Consider the following 8555-nt stretch of genomic DNA (forward strand, 5'->3'; position numbering starts at 1 on the left):
ATACTCTGTCATCCCCTTCTCCTCCTGCCCCCAATCCCTCCCAGCATCAGAGTCTTTTCCAATGAGTCAGCTCTTCGCATGAGGTGGCAAAGGACTGGAGTTTCAGCTTTAGCATCATTCCTTCCAAGGAACACCCAGGGCTGATCTCCTTTAGAATGGACTGGTTGGATCTCCTTGCAGTCCAAGGGACTCTCAAGAGTCTTGTCCAACACCACAGTTCAAAAGCATCAATTCTTCGGCGCTCAGCTTTCTTCACAGTCCAACTCTCACATCCATACATGACCACTGGAAAAACCATAGCCTTGACTAGACAGACCTTTGTTGGCAAAGTAATGTCTCTGCTTTTGAATATGCTATCTAGGTTGGTCATAACTTTCCTTCCAAGGAGTAAGCGTCTTTTAATTTCATGGCTGCAGTCACCATCTGTAGTGATTTTGGAGCCCAGAAAAATAAAGTCTGACACTGTTTCAGTTATTTATTGAGCACCTCCTCTGTGACTAGTATTGTCCCGAGATATAGAGGTGAACCAGAGATCCTTACATCATAGAATTTATATTCTTGCAAGTTAGGGGTGGGGTGGGTGATAGATCAACAAATAAATGCTTTAAAAAAATGAGTACTGTGTTCCAAAGGACGTGAGAGCACGAGATTAAGACATTCTTCATTGAGGAAACTCGTCTTCTGTTGGATAGCTGTGGGGGTGGCTTTTGTTACAGGTATGTATTAATTTCTGCATTTTAATTGATTTAGTGCTTACCCTCAATTCTTTTACCTTACCATCTGCATTCCTGAGTTCGTTCATTCTTTGTTTTTTATTGGATGGATTTTGGCTTTAATTAGTGTTTCTCCCTCTCCCAAGAAGAGCTGATAGGTGCTTTATTTCCTTATTTCTCTAAATATTTATTTCTATTTCCAGTATGTATAGTAACTTTTAAAGGAAGGTTAGACATTGTATACTTTTCCTTCTCACAATGGAGTCATAGCTTCTAGCATAGGGAGTCTTGTGGAGAAATCTTGAGGCTAGTAACTTAATCTTATCCATTTACACATAACCTAATTTTTTTTGTCTAGGTGCTCATGTAGCTCTTTACTTAAAAATCTTAAATTTTCATAACTGCCGCCAGAACACAGCACAGAGAACTCTGTGACTTGAAGAACTTGGCTGTGAGCCACACACATCTTCTGAACACGAACAGAAAAAGAAGAGTAGGTAACAGGAAGATGGAATAGTTAATAACCGGTAACATTTACTGTGCATGTAACATATGCCAGTAATTGCTGCAGCAAAAGAAGCTGTCACAAAAAGATTAAGGAACTTGCTTAGGATTAGATAGTAAGCAGAGAAGCTGAGTTGCAAACCCAGTTGCAGTATATGGGTAGGGTCATTTATTTTAATTTATGTCTGTTTTTATAGTGTGCATTGTATCCTTCCATCTTCAGATTAAAATTATTCTGTATTTTTCAGAAATTTTAAAAATATCTTTTTGAATATTCTTTTTATACCTATAAAGCATAGTAGTTAAGAACAAGGCTCTAGAACAGTAAGGTCTGGGTTTGCAGCTGTGATCCCTAGGTTTAGGGAGATCTGCTTCCTGTTCAGGTCTACTAAAGCCTTTCTTGGTGTGGATCGAGAATTTAATAGATACGGCAAGTATGTTTTGTAGTTAGTGGTTTAAGGTTATACTCATGTACTCTTTCATGGAGAAGATGGAGTTTTGTCCCCTCTTATTTTAGTGTTGAGGAAGCCTAGTACAGTAAAACTGCCTTTCTTTTCCACCTTTACCTGGAGTTTAATGCATGTTTATTGAAGGAATGAAAGGTTTCTGAGAACATTGCCATGAAGAAACACTTTTAGGTGGAAACAGATCTTTCTTCATATGAAACTCTGGCAACTTGCCCTCTTGGCAAATAGATATTAACAGAATTCTCAACCAGACTTTGAGATTTGGGGACACAGATTCTATATGATGGGGAATTCTTTTGTAACCAGTTTATATTGGCTTATCTTTGCCTGAAAGGAATAAATGGCATAAATATCTTTCTAGCTAAATATTTTGTAGTTATACCAGATCTAGTTTTCTGCTCCTCACTCATGTGAAAACTTTTAGTTAACTGTAAAAAAAACTGTACAAAAGAAAGATAATGTTTTGTTGGAAGATAGTAATCTAGAGGTTGAGAGCAGGGGCTCTAGTGAGACTAGAGGGTTTTCAGTCACAAGTCCTCCATCTACTAGTTATATAACTTGTATAAGTTATTTAACTTTTTTGAATCTCACATTATTCTACTATAAAATGAAGCTAAAAATAATATTTATCTCTTTGAATCTTTGTTAGAATACAGTTAACTATATGTCTAGAATACTTAATGCAGAGATTGGCATATGGTAAGTACTCAAGTAAAACTACTACTCAAGTTTTAGCTAATATTATTATGGTTTCAATTGTTAATGATTATTCTTACCATGGATAATGGAGGGCATGTATTTGGAGTAGTCTGCCTAGCATAGTTTTTAACTACCAAGTGAACCTGAAGGTATTGAATGTTCCTCAGCTAATAAATATTCTTCCCAAATAAATATTTTTCAGGGAATGTGGCCTACAGACCAGCTTACTTTGTTGTTCTTTACCTCTTTAATTTATGCTTATTTCCAGCCAGTTTATCCCCTCTTTAACATACAACTTCAGCAAAACAATTTTTCTCATTCAGAAATTTTTGTTCTGATGTTGAGCATGTTTAAATTTGGGTTTGAGCACTGATGTAAAACTAAACTGGATTCCCTCCGTTGACTCTGCTTCACCGTCCCAGGGTAGAATTTTTTTCAGGAACTAAAATAGCTTTATCTAGCAGGGTCTTCCTGCCATTAGCAGTGAAACAGTACAAAGGCCACATTGAGCATAACTGCTGGGGAAACCCTTTTTCCTTCTCTGGCCTGTAAATGCTGTTCTGTCTCTGTGAAAAGCCCTGACATCAGCTCTTGGAAAAGTCCAAATACTTGTGTTAGAACAGGGCTGAAACACTTGCTTGAGCAAAGACTAAATGACTGAACTATGGTTATAAGTTTACCAGATGCCTCTCAGTCATGTTATGCTTTAAAAAAAAAAAGTAAATCTGTGAGTTTCAGATATTACCTAGAGAATTTAGGATAGAGATGACAATGTAATAGGTATCTCTGTTTCTTTACTAGTTCCCTCATTTTATTCTTTTTCCTAAATAAAATCTAATTTCAAGATATCAACATTATAAGCTTTGTGTAGTATTCTCCATATATTAAGTGCTTCCTAAGTATTGATATTTGGGGCAAAATACACTGTTATGTAAAATAGACTGAAGTTAACTTTCTTGTGTGTGTTAATTGCTCAGTCATGCCTTGACTCTTTGTGATCCCATGATCTGTCCATGGAATTCTCTAGGCAAGAATACTGGAGAGGGTTGCCATACCTTTCTCCAGGGAATCTTCCCAACCCAGGGATTGAACCTGGGTCTCCTGCATTGCAGGCAGATTCTTTACCGTCTGCAATACTAGGCAAGTAACTTTTTTGGTATTCAAATATATGGAATGTGAAAGTTCATTCATCAGAAGGCTCCTTTAAAACAAATCAGGTGGTGACTCAAACAGCTATAGTGGTTTTCCATTGTACTTTGAGTAAAATCTAAATTTGTTGATACTGCTCGCATTCTTACATTATCTGGCTCCTGTCTACACCTGTTGATCTCTCCTGGCTGTTCTCTGTGCTCAAGCAACAGTGAACCTCATATTTCTCAAAAACACTAAACTTCTTTTCCCTTGTGACCTTTGTACTGGCTGTTCCCTTTTCTTATGACCCTCTGGCTCCAGATTTTCTCACGAGTGGCTTCTTTACCTCATTTACATCTCAACTCAGATGCCTTAGATGTCTTCTTTGAGTAAACTAACTTAACCCATTTAGTCCCAATTACATCTCTTATTTTTCTCATAGCACTTAACACTTTCTGAAATGATTTGGTACAGTTGTCTGTTTGGACTGTTGTATTCCTGTAGAATATGAACTTCCTGAGAGCAGAGGCCGTATCTGTTGACGATGTAGCCTCCAGTGTCTAGAGCAATGTGTGGCACAGTTTGCTGTTCATGTAACTTCGTATGCATTTGGGTGCCCATAACAGGAAGCCGAGTCAGGCCAACTTAAGGTGTAAGGACAGTAAAGACGTTTCCTGGCTCACACAAAAAGTCTGTTGGTAGGGTTGAGGGATTTTTGACTTAGTAGCTTAACTCTGTGAGTGGCCCGGGTTCTTTCCGTTTTTCCTCTCTTGGTATCATTGTCACCTTCATCTGAAACTAGTCGTTAAGGTTGGATGCTGACTAGCTGTCAGGGCTGCGTGCTTCCTCATTCACCTCTAGTGGAAGAGGAGAAATTTCATTTGCTTCTCTCAAGAGTAAGAGATGCATCCAGCAAACTTTGTTTCTATTCTTCAATCTCTCTCTGAATTAATCACATACCCAAGAATGGAATTACCATTAGGCCAAAAAGGCTTATTGCTTTTGCTGCAGATGGAGTCATTTTTCTCTGAGCCAGCTGGGGTCTGAGGAGAGTAATAGATAAAATAGTAGTGAAATAAAATGGTGGTTTCTGGATTGGGAATCACTTATATCCTCTATAATCCTAAATAAAAAATTTTAAATGAGTAAATGCATTTAGTAAACATGTATTGTCAAGTATATGCTCAGCACTCTACTAGTTAATTGAAATACAAAGTCAGATAGAACATGTTCTTTACCTTTAGATAATTTAAGGTTTAGTGAGTGAATCAGACAAGTTAACAGAATACTAAAATTGTTTTGAAAATCAGTCAGCTGCAACATTATGACTATAGCTAACACTGCTATATAACATAGGAAAGTTGTTAAGAGTGTAAATTCTAAGAGTTCTCATCACAAGGAGAAATTTTTTTTTCCTTTTTTTTCTTTCCTTTTTATTGTATCTTTATGAGAAGATGTATCTTAGCTGAACCTATTGTGGTAATCGTTCATACTATGTGTAAATTAAGCCATCATACTGTGTACCTTAAACTTACACAGTGATATATGTCTGTTATTTTTCAATGAAACTGGAAAAAAAAATCAGTCGATTAATTGATTAAAATAATTTAATCCAAAAGAAAGTGGAAAATTGAAAAGGGGAAACAACAAATGAGACAAGTGAAAAGCAAATAGCAATGATGATAGACTTAAACCTATCCATATCAGTAATCACATTAAAGGAAAGTGGCCTAAACGCTCCCATTAAAAGGCCAAGATTATCAGATTGGATAAAACAGCAAAGCCCAACTATATGCTGCCTACAAGAAAAATACTTTAATAAATACACAAAATTTCAAAGTAAAAGGATGGGGAGAGGGGTTCAGGATGGGGAACACATGTATACCCATGGCTGATTCATGTCAGTGTATGGCAAAAACCACTACAATATTGTAAAGTAATTAGCCTCCAATTGAGATAAATAAATTTTTTTTTAAGTAAAAGGATAGGAAAAGATATACTTTGCTAACACCAATCAAAGTAAAGTTAGTGTGAATATGTTAATAGCAGATAAAGTAGATTTCAAGCAAAAATATTGTTAGGAATAAAGAAAGTCACTTCATAATGATAAAGTAGTCAATAAAAAAGAAAACAGCAGCTCTAAACTTCTGTGCATCTAATAACAGAGCTTTAAAATTCATGAAACAAAACTGACATATAAAAACGACAAGTAAACACATCCACAATCAATAACAGTGACTTCAATATCTCTCAATAATTGAGAGCAGTAGACTGAAAATCAGCAAGGATATGAAACACTTAACACCGTTGACCAATTTGATCTAATTGCATTTATAGAACATTCTAGCCAACAACATAATATATTTCTATTTTCTGCAAGTGCACCATGGAACATTCACCAAGATAGACCATATTCTGGACCACAAAATAAGTTTGCATGAATTAAAAAGATTTAAGTTATATTAAAGTATGTTCTCTGACCACAGTGAAATTATTGGACATCAATAAAAGATTTATGGAAAATCTTCAAATATTTGGAAATTAAACAAGAATTCTGAATAACCCATGAGTCAAATCAGAAGGGAAATGGGAAATTATTTTGTGCTGAATGAAAATGAAAGCACAACATATCAGAATTTGTGGAATGCCACTAAAGCATTACTTAAAAAATTACATTATTAGAATTTAAGAACTATCAGAAGAACTTCCTTGGTGGTACAGTGGTTAAGAATCCACCTTCAGTGCAGGGGATGCAGGTTCAGTCTCTGGTCGGGGAATTAAGATGCCACATGCTGCAGAGCAACTAAGCCCACGTGCCACAACTAGAGAGCTTGTGTGCCGCAACTACTCAGACCCTCTGAGGACCACAGCCAGAGGTCCCACATGACCCAACAAAGACCCTGGGTGTCGCAACTAAGACTCACTGCCGCCAAATAAATTAATTTTTTTTAAAAAGCGACCTATTAGGAAAGAGGAAAGGTCTAAAGTCAGTGACCTTTCAACTTCCATTTTAAGAAACTAGGAAAGTAAGAGGAAATTTAAATCAAATTAAGCAAAAGAAGAAATGATAAAGATCAGAGTGGGAGTCAATGAAGTAGAAAAGTAGAGAAAATCAGTGAAAGCAAAAGCTGGTTCTTTTGAGAATATCAGTAAAGTTGTTAAATCTCTAATCAGGCTAATCAGGAATGAAGATGAGAAGACGTTACCGATTTGGGGAATGAGAGGTGATACCAGTACAGATCTATAAGTATTAAATAGATAATAAAGGAATATTATGAATACCATGCCAGTAAGTTTAGCAATTTAGGTAAATTGTGGTTTGGAATGTTATAAATCTCAGCAATATAATTATATACATAAATATATAAGTATATATACCTATGTATTATATATAAACAAGAACATATAAAACACATATGTGAACTTATAAAAGACATGTATATGTGTGTATATACATACATACATGAACTCACACACATACATAGATGGGAGCTAGATTTCTCACTGTCAAGGAAGTTAAGCCAAGGGGTGAGGTGAACCCTTTGGTACTGGATTAGAATCAGAGACATTAGTGTGAACTCATCTTTAGCTTAGTAAATATACAGTGGATAAATACAAAAACAATTATAGATGTGTGTATATGTATACATTAATTTATTAGCTTTGTCTGCTAATAGGACCAAGAACTATTGACACACCAGTAGCAGCAAGCACATTTAGCTCCCAGATCTTAGTTTCTAAATACCAGTCCCATAAAAGACTCCTTAGAGAAATTGATTCTAGGGCTGGAGTAGGCAAGATATAAGATGAGCCTAAATTTACAGTGCCAGAAACAAGGAAGTGCTAAAAAAAAAGTAAAACAGTGGGAACACAGATGCCAGTCTGAAAAAACTCTCAATGGCTTAAGCTGGAATCGCTTTTTTGAGCAATAAAATAATGTATTGATTAGAACTCAAAAGTATAAAATATACATGAATTCATGCTGATAGAAATGATTGCATAAATTAAGTATAGAAGAAGATACAAATCTTCCTTATGGGAAGAGTTCCAAATGGTATACGTGAATTCTGCCTCCTTCAGGAGATGGAGAAGGCGATGGCACCCCACTCCAGTACTCTTGCCTGGAAAATCCCATGGATGGAGGAGCCTGGTAGGCTGCAGTCCATGGGGTCGTGAAGAGTCGGACACGACTGAGCGACTTCACTTTCACTTTTCACTTTCATAAATTGGAGAAGGAAATGGCAACCCACTCCAGTGTTCTTGCCTGGAGAATCTCAGGGATGGGGGAGCCTGGTGGGCTGCCGTCTATGGGGTCGCACAGAGTTGGACATGACTGAAGCGACTTAGTAGCAGCAGCAGCAGCAGGAGATGGAGCTTAATCTTCCCAACCCCTAGTATGGGATTGGATTTAGTGACTTGCTTCTAAAGAATAGAATATTGAAAGGGGGAAAAAAAAAAAAAGAAACTACAGGGCAAAATCTGGCAAATTCTGTCTTATCCAAATGACCAAGGGTAATATTACTAGTGATGTCAAGTTGATATTATATATCCTCTGATATGGGCTTCCCTGGTGGCTTAGACAGTAAAGAAACTGTCTGCAATGCAGGAGACCCAGGTTCGATCCCTGGATCAGAAGATCATCTGGAAAAGGGAACAGCTACCTATTCCAATATTCTTGCTTGGAGAAGCCCATGGACGGAGGAACCTGGCAGGCTACAGTCCATAGGGTTGCAAAGAGTCTGACATGACTGAGCAGCTAACATTTTGACTTTTCATCCTCTGATACATGACAAGAAAGGCATTTCACCTCTGTGGTATTTCAGAAATAGGCCCACATATGTATGTACAATTGATTTTCAACAAAAGTGTAAAGGCAGTTTGATAGAAAAAAGATGGTCTTTCCAACAAATGATGCTGGAACAACGGGATAATGCTATGCAAAGAAATAAATTTCTGTCCATACTCATGCCCTGTTCAAAAATTATTGTAAAATATGTCATAGACCTAAAAGTAAAATGGAACATCATTAAACTTTCAGAAG

At 36.7% G+C, this 8555-nt stretch overlaps 1 protein-coding gene across 3 annotated transcripts in view; it reads left to right on the top strand.

Moving 5' to 3' along the window:
* Positions 1–8555, top strand: part of ARHGEF12 (Rho guanine nucleotide exchange factor (GEF) 12) — a 171112-nt gene that overhangs the window by 53356 nt on the left and 109201 nt on the right. The window lies entirely within an intron of this gene.

The sequence above is a fragment of the Bison bison genome, unplaced genomic scaffold (assembly GCF_000754665.1).
Source record: "Bison bison bison isolate TAMUID 2011002044 unplaced genomic scaffold, Bison_UMD1.0 scf7180017864518, whole genome shotgun sequence".
In the NCBI taxonomy this organism is placed as follows: Eukaryota; Metazoa; Chordata; class Mammalia; order Artiodactyla; family Bovidae; genus Bison; species Bison bison.